The sequence below is a fragment of the Stenella coeruleoalba genome, assembly GCF_951394435.1.
Source record: "Stenella coeruleoalba genome assembly, chromosome: X".
Taxonomy (NCBI): Eukaryota; Metazoa; Chordata; class Mammalia; order Artiodactyla; family Delphinidae; genus Stenella; species Stenella coeruleoalba.
The window spans coordinates 11,390,620-11,409,814 of record NC_137152.1 but is presented as its reverse complement, the minus strand read 5'-3'; the positions used below and the strand labels follow the sequence as shown (position 1 = coordinate 11,409,814).

General features: G+C 38.9%; 1 protein-coding gene across 2 annotated transcripts in view; it reads left to right on the top strand.

Annotated features, from left to right (window-relative positions):
- FANCB (FA complementation group B) overlaps positions 1 to 19,195 on the top strand; it is a gene marked incomplete at its 3' end in the record, with an annotated part of 60,796 nt that overhangs the window by 27,913 nt on the left and 13,688 nt on the right. For both annotated transcript variants that reach the window (XR_013825839.1, XR_013825840.1), the window contains exon 10: positions 11,604 to 11,652. The remainder of the gene's footprint in view (positions 1 to 11,603; positions 11,653 to 19,195) is intronic.

Here is a 19,195-nt window from a genome sequence, read left to right as displayed (position 1 = left end):
ATTGAGATGATCATATGGTTTTTCTCCAATTTGTTAATATGGTTTATCACATTGATAGATTTGCATATATTGAAGAATCCTTGCATTCCTGGAATAAACCCCACTTGATCATGGTGTATGATCCTTTTAATGTGCTGTTGGATTCTGTTTGCTAGTATTTTGTTGAGGATTTTTGCATCTATGTTCATCAGTGATATTGGCCTTTAGTTTTCTTTCTTTGTGACATCCTTGTCTAGTTTTGGTATCAAGGTGATGGTGGCCTCGTAGAAGGAATTTGGGAGTGTTTCTCCCTCTGCTATATTTTGGAACAGTTTGAGAAGGATAGTTGTTAGCTCTTCTCTAAATGTTTGATAGAATTTGCCTGTGAAGCCATCTGGTCCTGGGCTTTTGTTTGTTGGAAGATTTAAAATCACAGTTTCAACTTCAGGGCTTGTGATTGGTGTGTTCATATTTTCTATTTCTTCCTGATTCAGTCTTGGCAGTTTGTGCATTTCTAAGAATTTGTCCATTTCTTCCAGGTTGTCCATTTTATTGGCATAGAGTTGCTTGTAGTAATCTCTCATGATCTTTTTTATTTCTGCAGTGTCAGTTGTCACTTCTCCTTTTTCATTTCTAATTCTATTGATTTGAGTCTTCTCCCTTTTTTTCTTGATGAGTCTTGCTAATGGTTTATCTATTTTGTTTTTCTTCTCAAAGAACCAGCTTTTAGTTTTATTGATCTTTGCTATTGTTTCCTTCATTTCTTTTTCATTTATTTCTGATCTGATTTTTATGATTTCTTTCCTTCTGCTACCTTTGGGGTTTTTTTGTTCTTCTTTCTCTAACTGCTTTAGGTGCAAAGTTAGGTTGTTTATTCGAGATGTTTCCTGTTTGTTAAGGTGGGCTTCTCTTGCTATAGACTTCCCTCTTAGAACTGCTTTTGCTGCATCCCATAGGTTTTGGGTCGTTGTGTCTCCATTGTCATTTGTTTCTAGGTATTCTTTTATTTCCTCTTTGATTTCTTCAGTGATCACTTGGTTATTAAGTAGTGTATTGTTTAGCCTCCATGTGTTTGTATTTTTTACAGATCTTTTCCTGTAATTGATATCTAGTCTCATGGTGTTGTGGTTGGAAAAGATACTTGATACAATTTCAATTTTCTTAAATTTACCAAGGCTTGATTTGTGACCCAAGATATGATCTATCCTGGAGAATGTTCCATGAGCACTTGAGAAAAATGTGTATTCTGTTGTTTTTGGATGGAATGTCCTATAAATATCACTTAAGTCCATCTTGTTTAATGTATCATTTAAAGCTTGTGTCTCCTTATCTATTTTCATTTTGGATGATCTGTCCATTGGTGAAAGTGGGGTGTTAAAGTCCCCTACTATGAATGTGTTACTGTCGATTTCCCCTTTTATGGCTGTTAGTATTTGCCTTTGTATTGAGGTGCTCCTATGTTGGGTGCATAAATATTTATAATTGTTATATCTTCTTCTTGGATTGATCCCTTGATCATTATGTAGTGTCCTTCTTTGTCTCTTTTAATAGTCTTTATTTTAAAGTCTATTTTGTCTGATATGAGAATTGCTCCTCCAGCTTTCTTTTGGTTTCCATTTGCATGGAATATCTTTTTCCATCCCCTTACTTTCAGTCTGTATGTGTCTCTAGGTCTGAAGTGGGTCTCTTGTAGACAGCATATATATGGGTCTTGTTTTTGTATTCATTCAGCCAGTCTGTGTCTTTTTGTGGAAGCATTTAGTCCATTTACATTTAAGGTAATTATCGATATGTATGTTCCTCTTCCCATCTTGTTAATTGTTTTGGGTTCGTTATTATAGGTCTTTACCTTCTCTTGTGTTTCTTGCCTAGAGAAGATCCTTTAGCATTTGTTGTAAAGCTGGTTTGGTGGTGCTGAACTCTCTCAGCTTTTGCTTGTCTATAAGGGTTTTAATTTCTCCATCAAATCTGAATGAGATCCTTACTGGGTAGAGTAATCTTGGTTGCAGGTTTTTCTCCTTCCTCACTTTCAGTATGTCCTGCCACTCCCTTCTGGCTTGCAGAGTTTCTGCTGAGAGATCAGCTGTTAACCTTATGGGGATTCCCTTGTGTGTTATTTGTTGTTTTGCCCTTGCTGCTTTTAATATGCTTTCTTTGTATTTAATTTTTGACAGTTTGATTAATATGTGTCTTGGCATATTTCTCCTTGGATTTATCCTGTATGGGACTCTCTGTGCTTCCTGGACTTGATTAACTGTTTCCTTTCCCATATTAGGAAAGTTTTCAACTATAAACTCTTCAAATATTTTCTCAGTCCCTTTCTTTTTCTCTTCTTCTTCTGGAACCCCTATAATTTGAATGTTGGTGTGTTTAATGTTGTCCCAGTGGTCTCTGAGACTGTCCTCAGTTCTTTTCATTCTTTTTTCTTTATTCTGCTCTGCAGTAGTTATTTCTAGTATATTATCTTCTAGGTCACTTATCCGTTCTTCTGCCTCAGTTATTCTGCTATTGAGCCCATCTAGAATCTTTTTCATTTCATTTATTGTGTTGTTCATCATTTTTTGTTTCATCTTTAATTCTTCTAGGTCCTTGTTCAATGTTTCTTGCATTTTGTCCATTCTATTTCCAAGATTTTGGATCATCTTTACTATCATTATTCTGAATTCTTTTTCAGGTAGACTGCCTATTTCCTCTTCATTTGTTAGGTCTGGTGCGTTTTTATCTTGCTCCTTCATCTGCTGTGTGTTTTTCTGTCTTCTCATTTTGCTTATCTTACTGTGTTTGGGGTCTCCTTTTTGCAGGCTGCAGGTTCATAGCTGCCGTTGTTTTTGGTGTCTGTCCCCAGTGGCTAACGTTGGTTCAGTGGGTTGTGTAGGCTTCCTTGTGTAGGGGACTAGTGCCTGTGTTCTGGTGGATGAGGCTGGATATTGTCTCTCTAGGGGGCAGGTCCACGTCTGGTGTTGTGTTTTGGGGTGTCTGTGGACTTATTATGATTTTAGGCAGCCTCTCTGCTAATGGGTGGGGTTGTGTTCCTGTTTTGCTAGTTGTTTGCAATAGGTTGTCCAGCACTGTAGCTTGCTGGTCATTGAGTGAAGCTGGGTGCTGGTGTTGAGATGGAGATCTCTGGGAAGTTTTTGCCATTTGACATTATGTGGAGCTGGGAGGACTCTTGTTGATCAGTATCCTGAAGTTGGCTCTCCCACCTCAGAGGCACAGCACTGACTCCTGGCTGCAGCACCAATAGCCTTTCATCCACAGAGGTCAGAATAAAAGGGAGAAAAAGTAGAGAGAAAGAAGTAGTAGAAGTAGGAAGAAAGAAAGAAAGAAGAAAGAAAGAAAGGAGGGAAGGAAGGAAGGAAGGCAGGAAGGAAGGAAGAAAGAAAGAAAAGGAAAGAAGGAAAGAAAAGAGGGAGGTGGGGAGGGAGGGAGGAAGGAAGGAAGGAAAAAAGAAAGAAAGAAGATACAGTAAATTAAAATAAAGTATAATAAAGTTATTAAATTAAAAAATAATTATTTAGGAAAAAAAAGAGGACAGATAGAACCTTAGGACAAATGGTGGAATCAAATCTATACAGACAAACTCTTACACAGAAGCATACACATACACCCTCACAAAAAGGGGTAAAGGGGAAAAAATCATAAGTCTTGCTCTCAAAGTCCACCTCCTCAATTTGGGATGATTCGTTGTCTAAAGGAGGGAAGGGAGGAAAGAAAGAAAGAAGGTAAAGTGTAGTAAAGTTATTAAAATTAAACTTAATTATTAAGAAAAGAAAATTTTAAAAAAACCGGACGGATAGAACCGTAGGACAAATGGTGGAAGCAAAGGTATACAGACAAAATCTCACACAGAAGCATGCACATACACACTCACAAAAAGAGGAGAAGGGGAAAAATCATAAATCTTGCTCTCAAAGTCCACCTTCTCAGTTTGGGATGATTCGTTGTGTATTCATGTATTCCACAGATGCAGGGTACATCACGTTGGTTGTGGAGCTTTAATCCGCTGCTTTTGAGGCTGCTGGGAGAGATTTCCCTTTCTCTTCTTTGTTCTCACAGCTCCCAGGGGCTCAGCTTTGGATTTGGCCCCGCCTCTGCATGTAGGTCACTGGAGGGCGTCTGTTTTTTGCTCAGACAGGACGGGGTTAAAGGAGCCGCTGATTCGGGGGCTCTGGCTCACTCAGGTGGGGGGAGCGAGAGGCACAGTGTGCGGGGCGGTCCTGTGGCGGCAGAGGCCGGCGTGACATTGCACCAGCCTGAGGCCCGCCATGCGTTCTCCCGGGGAAGTTGTCCCTGGATCCCAGGACCCTGGCAGTGGCGGGCTGCACAGGCTCTTGGAAGGGGAGGTGTGGATAGTGACCTGTGCTCCGTTTCTGGGTTTCGCGCTTTTAGACGCGGCTCGCACCCGTTTCTGGGGTCTGCGTTTTTAGCTGCGTTTCGTGCGCGTCTCTAGGGTCCGCGTTTTCAGCCGCGGCTCGCGCCCGTCTCTGGGGTCCGCATTTTTCGCCGCGACTCGCGCGCGTCTCTGGAGTTCTTTTAGGCAGCGCTCTTAAATCCCTGTCCTTGCGCACCAGGAAACAAAGAGGGAAGAAAAAGTCTCTTGCCTCTTCGGCAGCTCCAGACCTTTTCCCGGACTCCCTCCCGGCTAGCCGTGGTGCACTAACCCCTTCAGGCTGTGTTCACGCAGCCAACCCCAGTCCTCTCCTTGCTCTCCGACCAAAGCCGGAGCCTCAGCTCGCAGCCCCACCCGCCCCGGCGGGTGAGCAGACAAGCCTCTTGGGCTGGTGAGTGCCGGTAGGCGCCGATCCTCTGTGCGGGAATCTCCCCACTTTGCCCTCTGCACCCCTGTTGCTGTGCTCTCCTCTGCGGCTCCAAAGCTTTCCCCGTCAGCCTCCCGCAGTCTCCGCCCGCGAAGGGGCTTCCTAGTGTGTGGAAACCTTTCCTCCTTCACAGCTCCCTCCCACTGGTGCAGGTCCTGTCCCTATTCTTTTGTCTCTGTTTTTTCTTTTGCCCTACCCAGGTACGTGGGGAGTTTCTTGCCTTTTGGGAGGTCTGAGGTCTTCTGCCAGCGTTCAGTAGGTGTTCTATAGGAGTTGCTCCACGTGTAGGTGTATTTCTGGTGTATCTGTGGGGAGGAAGGTGATCTCCGCATCTTACTCTTCCGCCATCTTCCCCTCTGCCCCCCTCCAGTGAACATTGATTTGTATATTTTTTGCCTCTGAGTCCTTGTGGGATTTTTTTTTATTCAAACAGAAAGTCACAAAAATTTTAATCATCCTCATCAGTTCACTCAGTCCCATATAATCATTTTTTTGTCATCTTGATCTTCTGTTAGCACTTTCATGAGTTCAGTTTTCCGTTAGAGTTCTGAAAATGCTTATTCATTCAGTTCACCAGTATAGTCAGGTACCAGAAACCTGTACTTGTCAGAGTCTTTTCCGTGAATTTCTTGAATATGAAACCGTTTTATAGGAACATTTTTGCAAAAGCATCACAGTACACCCAGAACTGTCTGGGAATGACAAAAGACTTAAAAATGACCACGGTTAAAGATCTGCTGAAAGTTCATAATAATGCAATTGGCAAGGAAATTTACTTATTTCTGAGACATACATTTTAAAGTAATAAGTAGAAGTATGACTTATAACATTATACCAAAACATATAAGATTTTTAGAAATTTCATGTAATGTCTGCAACATTTATATTAACATATTTCAATACAAATAACCCAAAGAAAGTTTAGTATTAGTTGTTTTTTTGTTTGTTTGTTTATACTGTAGGTTCTTATGAGTCTTTAATTTTATACACATCAGTGTATACATGTCAATCCCAATCACCCAATTCAGCACACCACCATCCCCACCCCACTGTGATTTTCCCTTCTTGGTATCCATACGTTTGTTCTCTACATGTGTGTCTCAACTTCTGCCCTGCAAACCAGATCATCTGTACCATTTTTCTAGGTTCTACATACATGCGTTGATATATGATATTTCTTTTTCTCTTTCTGACTTACTTCACTCTGTATGACAGTCTCTAGATCCATCCACGTCACAACAAATGACTCAATTTCTTTCCTTTTTATGGCTGAGTAATATTCCATTGTGTACATGTATCACAACTTCTTTATCCATTCGTCTGTCGATGGGCATTTAGGTTGCTTCCATGACCTGGCTATTGTAAATAGTGCTCCAAAGAACATTGGGGTGCATGTGTCTTTTTGAATTATGGTTGTCTCAGGTATATGCCCAGTAATGGGATTGCTGGATCATATGGTAATTCTATTTTTAGTTTTTTAAGGAACCTCCATACTGTTCTCCATAGTGGCTGTATCAATTTACATTCCCACCAACAGTGCAAGAGGGTTCCCTTATCTCCACACCCTCTCCAGCATTTGTTGTTTGTAGATTTTCTGATGAGGCTCATTCTGACTGGTGTGTGTGAGGTGATACCTCATTGTGGTTTTGATTTGCATTTCTTTAATAATTAGTCATGTTGAGCAGCTTTTCATGTGTTTCTTGGCCATCTGAATGTCTTCTTTAAAGAAATGTCTGTTTTGGTCTTCTGCCCATTTTTGGATTGGGTTGTTTGTTTCTTTAATATTGAGCTGCCTGAGCTGTTTATATATTTTGGAGATTAATCCTTTGTCCGATGATTCGTTTGCAGATATTTTCTGCCAGCCTGAGGGTTGTCTTTTGGTCTTGTTTATGGTCTCCTTTGCTGTGCAAAAGCTTTGAAGTTTCATTCGGTCCCATTTGTTTGTTTTTGTTTTTGTTTCCATTACTCTAGGAGGTGGATTAAAAAAGATGTTGCTGTGATTTATGTCAAAGAGTGTTCTTCCTATGTTTTCCTCTAAGAGTTTTATAGTGTCCGGTCTTACATTTAGGTCTCGAATCCATTTTGAGTTTATTTTTGTGTATGGTGTTAGGAAGTGTTCTAATTTCCTTCTTTTACATGTAGCTGTCCCATTTTCCCAGCACCCGTTATTGAAGAGACTGTCTTTTCTCCATTGTATATCTTTGCCTCCTTTGTCATAGATTAGTTGACCATAGGTGCGTGGGTTTATCTCTGGGCTTTCTATCTTGTTCCATTGACCTATGTTTCTGTTTTTGTGCCCGTACCATATTGTCTTGATTACTGTAGCTTTGTAGTATAGTCTGAAGTCAGGGAGTCTGATTCCTCCAGCTCCGTTTTTTTCCCTCAAGACTGCTTTGGCTGTTCAGGGTCTTTTGTGTCTCCATACAAATTTTAAGATGATTTGTTCTAGTTCCGTAAAAAATGCCATTGGTAATTTGATAGGGATTGCATTGAATCTGTAGATTGCTTTGGGTAGTATATTCATTTTCACAATATTGATTCTTCCAATCCGAGAATGTGGTATATCTCTCCATCTGTTGGTATCATCTTTAATTTCTTTCATCAGTGTCTTACAGTTTTCTGCGTACAGGTCTTTTTTCTCCCTAGGTAGGTTTATGCCTAGGTATTTTGTTCTTTCTGTTGCAATGGTAAATGGGAATGTTTCCATAATTTCACTTTCAAACTTTTCATCATTAGTGTATAGGAATGCAAGAGATTGCTGTGCATTAATTTTGTATCCTGCAACTTTACCAAATTCATTGATTAGCTCTACTAGTTTTCTAGTGGTATTTTTAGGATTCTCTATGTATAGTATCATGTCATCTGCAAACAGTGACAATTTTACTTCTTCTTTTCCAATTTGTATTCCTTTTATTTCTTTTTCTTCTCTGATTGCCGTGGCTAGGACTTCCAAAACTATGTTGAATAATATCGGTGAGAGTGGACATTCTTGTCTCTTTCCTGATGTTAGAGGAAATGCTTTCAGTTTTTCACCATTGAGAATTATGTTTTCTGTGGGTTTGTTGTATATGGCCTTTATTATGTTGAGGAAAGTTCCCTCTATGCCCACTTTCTGGAGAGTTTTTATCATAAATGCGTGTTGAATTTTGTCGAAAGCTTTTTCTGCATCTATTGAGATGATCATATGGTTTTTCTTCTTCAATATGTTAATATGGTGTATCGCATTTATTGATTTCATTTATTGAAGAATCCTTGCATCCCTGGGATAAATCCCACTTGATCATGGTGTATGATCCTTTTAATGTGTTGTTGGATTCTGTTTGCTAGTATTTTGTTGAGGATTTTTGCATCTATATTCATCAGTGATATTGGTCTGTAATTTTCTTTTTTTGTAGTGTCTTTGTCTGGTTTTGGTATCAGGGTGATGGTAGCCTCATAGAATGAGTTTGGGAGTGTTCCCTCCTCGCCAATTTTTTGGAAAAGTTTGAGAAGGATGGGTGTTAGCTCTTCTCTAAATGTTTGATAGAATTCGCCTGTGAAGCCATCTGGTCCTGGACTTTTGTTTGTTGGAAGATTTTTAATCACAGTTTCAATTTCATTACTTGTGACTGGTCTGTTTATATTTTCTATTTCTTCCTGGTTCAGTCTTGGAATGTTGTGCTTTTCTAAGAATTTGTCCACTTCTTCCCGGTTGTCCATTTTATTGGCATAGAGTTGCTTGTAGTAATCTCTCATGATCCTTTGTATTTCTGCGGTGTCTGTTGTAACTTCTCCTTTTTCATTTCTAATTTTATTGATTTGAGTCCTCTCCCTCTTTTTCTTGATGAGTCTGGCTAATGGTTTATCCATTTTGTTTATCCTCTCAAAGAACCAGCTTTTAGTTTTATTGAGCTTTGCTATTGTTTCTTTGTTTCTGTTTCATTTATTTCTGCTCTGATCTTTATGATTTCTTTCCTTCTGCTAACTTTGGGTTTTGTTTGTTCTTCTTTCTCTAGTTCCTTTAGGTGTAAGATTAGATTGTTTACTTGAGATGTTTCTTGTTTCTTGAGGTAGGCTTGTATAACTATAAACTTCCCTGTTAGAACTGCTTTTGCTGCATCCCATAAGTTTTGGATCGTCATGTTTTCATTGTCATTTGTCTCTAGGTTTTTTGATTTCCTCTTTGATTTCTTCAGTGTTCTCTTGGTTATTTAGTAACGTATTGTTTAGCCTCCATGTGTTTGTATATTTTTCCCTGTATTTCATTTCTAATCTTGTAGCATTGTGGTCAAAAAAGATGCTTGATATGATTTCAATTTTCTTAAATTTACTGAGGCTTGATTTGTGACCCAAGATGTGATCTATCCTGGAGAATGTACCATGCACACTTGAAGAAAGTGTAATCTGCTGTTTTTGGATGGAATGTCCTATACATATCAATTAAATCTGTCTGGTCTATTGTGTCATTTAAACCTTCTGTTTTCTTATTTATTTTCGTTTTGGATGATCTGTCCATTGGTGTAAGTGAGGTTGTAAAGTCCCCCACTATTATTGTGCTACTGTCTATTTCCTCTTTTAGAGCTGTTAGCAGTTGCCTTATGTGTTGAGGTGCTCCTTTTTTGGGTGCATATATATTTATAATTGTTATATCTTCTTCTTGGATTGATCCCTTGATCATTATGTAGTGTCGTTCGTCGTCTCTTGTAATAGTCTTTATTTTAAAGTCTATTTTATCTGATATGAGTATAGCTACCCCAGCTTTCTGTTGATTTCCATTTGCATGGAATATCTTTTTCCATCCCCTCACTTTCAGTCTGAATGTGTCCCTAGGTCTGAAGTGGGTCTCTTGTAGACAGCATATATATGGGTCTTGTTTTTGTATCCATTCAGCAAGCTTGTGTCTTTTGGTTGGAGCATTTAATCCATTCACGTTTAAGGTAATTATCGATATGTATGTTCCTATTATCATTTTCTTAATTGTTTTGGGTTTGTTTTTGTAGGTCCTTTTCTTCTCTTGTGTTTCCCACTTAGAGAAGTTCCTTTAGCATTTGTTGTAGAGCTGGTTTGGTGGTGCTGAATTTTCTTAGCTTTTGCTTGTCTCTAAAGCTTTTAATTTCTCCATCGAATCTGAATGAGATCCTTGCTGGGTAGAGTAATCTTGGTTGTAGGTCCTTCCCTTTCATCACTTTAAGTATATCATGCCACTGCTTTCTGGCTTGTAGAGTTTCTGCTGCGAAATCAGCTGTTAACCTTATGGGAGTTCCCTTGTATGTTATTTGTCATTTTTCCCTTGCTGCTTTCAATAATTTTTCTTTGTCTTTAAGTTTTGCCAATTTGATTACTATGTGTTTCGGCGTGTTTCTCCTTGGGTTTATCCTGCCTGGGACTCTCTGCTCTTCCTGGACTTGGGTGGCTATTTCCTTTCCCATGTTAGGGATGTTTTCGACTATAATCTCCAAATATTTTCTCTGGTCCTTTCTCTCTCTCTTCTCCTTCTGGGACCCCTGTAATGTGAATGTTGTTGCGTTTAATGTTGTCCCAGAGGTCTCTTAGGCTGTCTTCATTTCCTTTCATTCTTTTTTCTTTAGCCTGTTCCACAGCAGTGAATTCCACCATTCTGTCTTCCAGGTCACTTATCCATTCTTCTGCCTCAGTTATTATGCTATTGTTTCCTTCAACTGTATACCAAACAGCTTGAAAACACACACATACCCCTCCCGCAGTAATATTCATACCTATACATATATATGGTTTAATCCTTCATAGCAGCTCATTAATGTTGTCCCCAGTATGAAAAAAAATGTTAAACCAAATTAAGGGGTTGCATGCAAGCAACTTGATCCTATAACCTTGTTAGAGGTTTTTTTTTAAAATCAGCAGACCCTTTAAGAATTCTAATAATGTACAAGTGAATCTTCTATTGTCCTGATAACATCCCTTTGTACTACATAGAATTGACCACTCAGTTTTCTCCCCGTCTCAGGAAGGAAAAGATCCAGTTAACTTCTTTGCCTGCCCTTCCCAGTAAAAGCAAAGCTTTGTATCCTTTCCTTTTTTTTTTCCGCAAAACTGGGCTAATACCAAATGTTGAAAGGTATCCTTTTTCTTCTATTCAAATTGTGAAAATATTACTTAACATCCTAAGAATTTGAGAGTGAGAGCTCTTTCCTGGTTAATCTTCTCTGGGGAACTTGAGGTTTTTACTGCTAAAGACAGTATGGTGCAATGGAAAGAATGCTGATCTGTAAACAGTGTATTTAATTGAATCCTTCAAAGGTTTTTTCTGTTTTCAGTTTTTGAGTTGAATTGCTTATGGACTCTACAAAATAGCCCTGTCCTGTAAAATCCTACTGTGTTGAGTTTCTTCACAGTGCTAATAGTGTGGCCATTTCCTAGGACCTTATTTCAATAATCCTGTGTTGCCTTTTTGTTCAGTAGCGTGGCAGGCACTATTGAGGTAGTGAATGTTCATAAGGGCAGAAAATCAGACCTGCTGTGCCCTCACTGTAGATTTTTCCTGTGCTACACTTGTGAGCAGCTATACTGGACAAGTGCCTGTGTGCCTAACTGGAGGTCAACATAATAGTCCTGAGTTCAGCTAGGAAACTTCTTTAGCATCTTTAACTTCATCTTGGATTATCCATTTCCCCACAGCAGCAGTCACTTACCCACAAAGTATAAGCAGTGTTATGGGCCAGTAAAACATACTCTTAGTAACCAGCCAAAGCATTTAGCACTAGATACCAAGTCCGCCAGGAGTGGGAGGTAAGTGTGATGCAATCGGTTGATTGCCTGGTCCACATCGATTTCCTCCTTTTCTCATAGCAGAGCTCTCATTTTCCTCCGGAAACTTCCTTCCCACCATTCATGTGACTGGGTAAGTGAACTCCATCCCCAGTTCCAGAGGTTAGTCCTGACTAGTCTAAGCCAGTTTAGTGCAGGACATTTCCCAGGCAGCCGTTACTGGGCTGGGCACAAAACCTAAATTGGGCCGAATCAGACTGAGGGGAAGGGCTTGGTTCTTCCCCTCAGTCCAATTAGGAAGAGGTTTTTCCTGTCCCGCTGGAAGTAGGTGGCCCTAACTTGAGAAGTTGAGAGAATCACAGGAAATTAGGCTTTAGAATGAATCTGACACTGTAGACTGAAAAATTGTTTTATTGTGCCACTGAATTGAATGTAAGCTCACCGTTTCCCGGGATTGCCCATTACTTCAGGAAAAAAAAAAAATTCCTTGTAACAGAAGTCAAGATTTCTGTTACTTGCAGCTGAAATCATTTCTCACTGCTTGAAATGGGGTAAAGAATCCCAGAGAACAAAGCTGACTGTCCACACATGTGCAGTCCCAGGACAGGAAGAGTTTCCTGCAGAAACAGGGTGCTTGTACCTGCTAAAAGCAGTGTAGGCAAAAGCTGCCCCTCCCTGCCCCCACTCCCCACAGTTTATTTCTGGGCAGTGGCTTGCTAGGCTTCTTTCCTGTTTTGTCCTTTTCTTTTCTTTTTTTTTTTTTTTGTAAGTTTACAACTCAAATTAGTTCATACCTGATAGTAGTTTATATCTGAGATAAGCTGTATTTTTTTTTAATTCTTTATCTTTTCTGTCTTCCTTAGCTTTCCTCTGGTATTACACCAGGCCACTTGTTTAATGATGCCTTCCTCATTGGGTTAGAGGTATATGTCAGATTATTTAACTATTTCTCCATATTTCGTGTTTTAGAATATAAAATTATCAATGTAAGAACCACATCTATTGTGTTACTTAGACAGCAGGAGAATTCAGACTTGTAATTCTCTTCTGACATCTTTTCTCATATTCTCAGCTATATCTTCTCCAATGGGAAGAGAAAGGAATCTTTACCAATTTTGATTGTTCTAGGAGTCTTTGTGTTAGGAAAAACAAATGTGATATTATGAGACTGTTTTGGAAATAGAGTAGTATTGCTGTATCAAAAGAGATGAACAGCCTTATTGATTTAGAGCTTGCAGCCTTTTTCAAGGTAACAAATATGTGCTAGAACATGAGTAGTTGCATTTTAATATATACCAGGGAGCAAAAGATAACCTTTCTAAACTTCACTGTAGCCTCATACAAAAAACAAGATGATGGAAATATTTAGTGTCGTTTTTATAAGCCTGATAAAATGTTTTAAGGTGTAGAATGACTAATTTGGTTATGTCAAGTGTGACAATAAAATCCTCTGATACATTATCCAAAAAGGAAATTAATATGCTGTAACACTTGAAAGATTCTGGTAAATGTAGTCAAAACATTGGGAGTGGGGGCAGCGGGTACCATCCGAAGGGAGCCAGGACCAAATGTGTTCTGACAGTCTTCAAAACCTTCAGAGAAAGTGACCATATAGTACATGCGTTGAGCCTAACAAGGGGAGATGGGGCTTGGTGTGCAGACTGGTCTGTTTCCTGAAGCCAGTGCCACCTGGAAGGGGAAAGAATTAGTCTGGAACTATAAATAGTAGGAAAAATGATTACATAAAATTTAGGGAAAGAGTTGAATAAAACTGTAATCTGCGCTTGGGTACTAGTTATCTATAATGTGATGTGCTGGGCAATAGCACTAGCTAACATATATTGATTATTGTGTGTCAGACATTGATTTGAATGCTTACCCCATATGATCCTTACAACTCTCTGAAACTATGCTTTCCAGGACATTGCCAGTAGTGTTGTGTGGCTGTTTACATTTAACTGAATTAAAACTAAATTAAAAATTCAGTTTCTTACTTGCATTAGCCACATTTCAAATGATCAATAGCTACATGTGGCTAGTGGCTACTATTTGGACAGTACAGAATAGAACATTTCCTTAGTCTCAGAAAGTTTTATTAGACAGTGCTGCTATAAGATGTGCTCTATTAACTATCTCTTGTTTACAAATGAAGAAACTAAGACCCACACAGGTTTAGTACTACACCCAGGGTCATATAGCTATAGTAAGGAACAGAGCCAAGATTGACATCCAGTGTAGCTCCAGGACTATGCTCTTCGTGGTGAAAGAGCAAAGGTCAGTTTGTAATAAAGTCAGTTTGTAATAATATAGTGCCATGTCTTCTGACAGTTTTATATTAACAAAATGCACTTACTGTTTTAAAAATTTACAAAAAATGTATAGTTCAATAAAAGTATAAGTTTATTAATATTGAGATATCGGGAAATGTGGGCCTTTTTTTTTTTTTTTTTTAGTAAAAGGCGAAAGATTTATACGATCTGGGCCATGTTATTTTTTTTAATATTTTTATTGAAGTATAGTTGATGTACAGTATTATGTAGGTTATGGGTGTACAATGTAGTGATTCACAATTTTTAAAGGTTATACTCCATTTATAGTTATACAATATTGGTTACATTCTCTGTGTTGTACAGTATATTCTTGTAGCTTGTTTTATACATAATAGTTTGTACCTCTTAATTCCCTACTCTTATATTGTCCCTCCCCGGCTTCCTCTCCCCACTGGTAACCACTAGTTTGTTCTCTATATCTGTGAGTCTGCTTCTTTTTTGTTATTTTTACTAGTTTGCTGTATTATTGTGGATTCCACATATAAGTGATATCATACAGTATTTGTCTTTCTCAGACTTACTTCACTTAGAATAATGCCCTCCAAGTCCATCCATGCTATTGCAAATGGAAAAATTTTCATTCTTTTTTATGGCCAAGTAATGTTCCATTGTGTGTATGTGTACACACACACACACACACACACACACACCCCCCATATCCTCTTTATCCATTTATCTGTCGATGGACACTTGGTTTGCTTCCGTATCTTGGCAATTATAAATAGTGCTGTTATGAATAATAGTGCATGTATCTTTTCGAATTAGTGTTTTTGGGGTTTTTTTGGATATATACCCAGGAATTTAATTGCTGGGTCATATGGTAGTTCTGTTTTTAATTTTTTGAGACACCTCCATAATGTTTTCCACAATGGCTGTACCAATTTACATTCTCAACAACGGTGTACTAGGGTTCTCTTTTCTTCACATCCTCACCAACATTTGTTATTTGTGTTCTTTTTGATGGTAGTCATTCTGACACATGTGAGGTGAAATCTCATTGTGGTTTTGATTTGCATTTTCCTGATGATCAGCGATGTTGAGCATCTTTTCATGTGCCTGTTGGCCGTCTGCATGTCCTCTTTGGAGAAATGTCTATACAGGTTTTCTGCCTAATTTTTTTTAACCAGGTTGTTTGTTTTTTTGATATTGAGTTGTATGAGCTGTTTATATATTTTGGATATTAATCCCTTATTGATCATATCATTTGCAAATATTTTCTTCCATTCAGTAGGTTGTCTTTTCATTCTGTTATGGTTTCCTTTGCTGTGCACCGTGTTATCTTAAATCCTATGAGTGAGCTCTTAGAGGTGATTGCTGGCCCCAGCTGAGTTTTATCTCTTGACTACTGCCTCCAACTCTATCTAAATACCTGAGTCTCTCTTTCTTATTACCTTTCAGTTGTCTTTGTTAGAACTATCACTCTCCAGAATTATTGCATTTACCATTGCTCATTTATATTTTGGGGTTTCTTAAATGAAATTGTTAGTTCTTTAAATAACCCTTAAGTAACTTCTCTTTGAGACGTCTCTAGGAAGTCTTGAGATTCTCTGAAGTGTTTGTCATTGGCTGGGAGTCAGTGCAGTAGAGCTTGGAATTCCAGGAAAAGTTAGCCCTTTTAGAAAACTACGTCTTTATTCCACATGAGTACATTACTTGAGAAGAAAAGGAATGGAATTCTGTTTTCTTTTTTTCATCCTGTGTGTGCTCTAATCCTTCCAAATGATGTGCCTATAGAAAACATTTTGTCTCTTTCAAAATATCAGTAGGGTATGAAGTGGAAGAGGATATGGAGATCTTTCATCCAGTCATGTGTTTATTGATGTTCCATTGAATACGTTGTCATGCCCAAATATATAAGTAGGTGCTAGAGATCTAAAGATAAATATGACTCTCCACAGCTTCCAGAAAGCTTGCAGTCTTAATGGGAGAGACAGTGGCACAGAGCTATATGCTATACTAATTCATAAAAGTATTCCTGGGGTCTCATAGGAATACCCTTATGGGGCACTGTACCCAGCAGGGACACCATCTGAAAGCAAGAGTTCTTAATTTTGCATAACAGGACTCTTCGGGGATCTGGTAAACTCTAAGGATATTCATGTTGGGGTGGTTGTGGATTAAAGTGGTATTATAATATACTGGAATTTTGCCTGATGCTTCAGGGAGCCTCCACCAGACCTGTTGCTGCCCCATGAAGAAAGGCCCAGAGAGATACGTATACACAAAGAGAGAAGTTCAAACCAGAGCACTTGGGACAGTAAACAGGGGTCTAAAGCATTTAAATCATGCAATTTTGAAATATTTATTGATCGAAAAATTGGTTTTACTGTATTGGTGAACCCATACTATAATTACATTCAAAACCCTTTTAGAAAACCAAATTTATTCTAAAAATTCAAATAACATATCTGTGTATAGTAAAGCAAATAATTTAAAATTGATTATCTGAATGATTTTGCCTATTCTGGCAAATATTACGTCTTAATCATTTTTAAGTGTACAGTTCAGTAGTGTTAAGTATATTCACATTGTTGTGCAGTAGATCTCTAGAACTTTTTCATCTTGTGAAACCAAAACTCTATATTCATTAAACATGAATTCTTAGTCCTCCTCTCCCTAGCCCTTGCTTTACACTAATAATTCTCAGCCATGGTTTTTGATAAGAATTACTTGAGGACTTCTTAAAGGGCTTTGCTGATCCTAAGCCTCACCCCGAAGATTCTGATCCAGTTGGTCTAGGTTCTGCCTTGGGCCTTAGCATCAGTTTAAAAGCTTCTGCGGTTATTCTGATGTATAGCTAGAGCCAGTGCATTACAACAAGCAGCAAATCAGCTTGACCATTTCAGGGGACATGTCTTCACAGACTTCTCTTTGTCATCTTTCTGTTCAGTGTAATAATGCCGTTATTTCCCAAGCTTTCATGTATATACAAATCACCTGAGGATCTTGTTCAACTCTACATTCTGATTTAGTAGGTCTAGAGTGGGACCTGAGACTGCATGTCTAACATGCAGTGATATTGATGCTTCTGGTTCATGGGCCACACTCTGAAAGGCAAGGTGATAAGCAACTTTATGGTATTGTCAAAGTCAAGACTTTTGTGTTGGGGAAAATTCAAGTTTCCAAATATCATCTTGTTGTCATTCCATAAAATCCTCACAGTCTGATGTGTTTTCTGGATGGCTAACTACAAGGTCATCCATCTCTGCTGGCATTGTGCTTCCATTGATGTAAATCCTACCCAAAAGTATATTGCCCTGCATTATCCCAACATCTTTGGTGATGAAAGGAAAACCAAGGAATACATAAGCTTAATCTTACTTTCTTCTTTGACATTTCCCACTTTAGGTTATCTTCCATATCTTATGTCCATAATCATTGTGGAAAGGTGTCTTTTCTTTAATTCGTAACCATGAAGAATTACTCCGAATACTGAAACAATGGAAAGATAATGATTGTACATTGCCAGATGACACCCTTATCCATTAGGACTTATATTAAAGGAACGTCCAACTCAAAACAAACTTACCAGCGAAGGAGATGTCATGGTTATTGTAACTGGTGGGAGGTGTGCAAGCTTGAGATGGTTTAATTAGGCAGCTCAGCAGGATATTAAGGTGTACACGTCTACACACCACTCTGTCCAGAGGGAGAAAGCTTACAGAAGAGTGAGGAACATCTCCCCCTCATGTCTTACTACCCACATTCAGTCCTGAAATGGTCTATGGTCATTGAATATCCTGTAGTGATTGGCTTAGGCCTGGGTTATGAGAGGGAGACCTCACTGCTTCCTGTTTAGTACTACCTAAATGTTTTTACGTAGGTATTCGTTATGGGTTGAATTGTGTCCTCCCCCCATCCACCCCAAGGTATGTTGAGGTCCTAATCCTTAGTACCTCAGAATGTGACTTAGTTTGGAAATAGAGTTGTTACAGATGTGATCAGTTGAGATGAGGTCATACGGGAGTAGGGTGGGCCCCTACTCCAGTATGACTGGTGTCCTTATAGGAAGATGTGAAGACAGAGACAGGGAGAATGCAGTGTGACAATGTAGGCAGAGATTGGAGTTACATAGCTACAAGCTGAGGAATGCCACAGGTTACCAGCAAGCCACCAGAAACTAGGAGGGCGCAAGGAAGGATTCCCCTACAGATTTCAGAGGGAGCATGACGCTGCCTACACCTCGATTTCCGACTTCTAACGTCCAGAACTGTGAAACAGATTTCTGTTGTTTTAAACCACTGAGTTTGTGGCATTTTGTTTCCGCAGCCCTAGGAAACTAATACAACACTTATCCATTACGTTAGTTTTAAATATTAAAAAATCAAGAGTGTATTGGAGGAAGGAGGGTAGGTTATTATAAAGGCAGTGAAAAGTACAACAGCATGATGTTTGCATAGGACTGTTAAGCCGATGGTTGTTAGTGTTAAAGTATTGGGTTGGCCCAAAAGTTCGTTTGGGTTTTTCCATAAGATGTTACAGGAAAACCCAAACGACCCTTTTTGGCCAATCCAGTATAAGATTCTGTCATCATCTTTCCATCGTTTCAGTGTTCCTTCAGTGACTTCCCATTACTTTTAGAATAAAGACCAGAATCCATATGTGACATGTGAGGTCCGGTGTCACCTAGTCTTCCTCACGAGCCTAGCTAGGATTCTGCTCCTGTCCCCATGGGCGCTAGTCACCGATAGCCCATCAGTTCTTCAAGCACAGCCTGTGCTTCCCACCTCATATTCTGCACATGCTCTTCCCATTATCTGTGCTGCTCTCTCTTCATTCCTGCTCTTCATTCACCTAGTTTCATGCCCATTCATCCTTCAGATCTCAGTTCTTAATTCACTTCCTCGTGGAAACCTCTGACCTTCGAGGACTAGGCCAAGTTCCCCTGGTGTGTAGTTTTGTAGTACACCGTCCTTCTTTCCAGGTACTATAGTTGTAATTTAATAGCTAACTAATTATAGGCAGGTACTATAGTTAACTCCAGTTTGAAATCAAGGCTGTTGACTCCAAAATTTAGAACCCCCAATACGCTTAACTTCCTTATGGGCAGGGCCCATTTTCTTTTCTTTTTTTTTTTTTTAACATCTTTATTGGAGTATAATTGCTTTACAGTGGTGTGTTAGTTTCTGCTTCACAACAAAATGAATCAGTTATATATATACATATGTTCCCATTTCTCTTCCCGCTCTTGATCACCTTTTTATCCCATCTGGCATAGTACTTTGCACATAACTGGTAATTAACTAATATTAGTGTAAATTTTTTAAAAAGAAAATGTTAATGAATGAAATGTAGTTTTAACAAATTCAAGTAAAGAGCCAACCTTGGTGTGTTTGTGTGGTACTA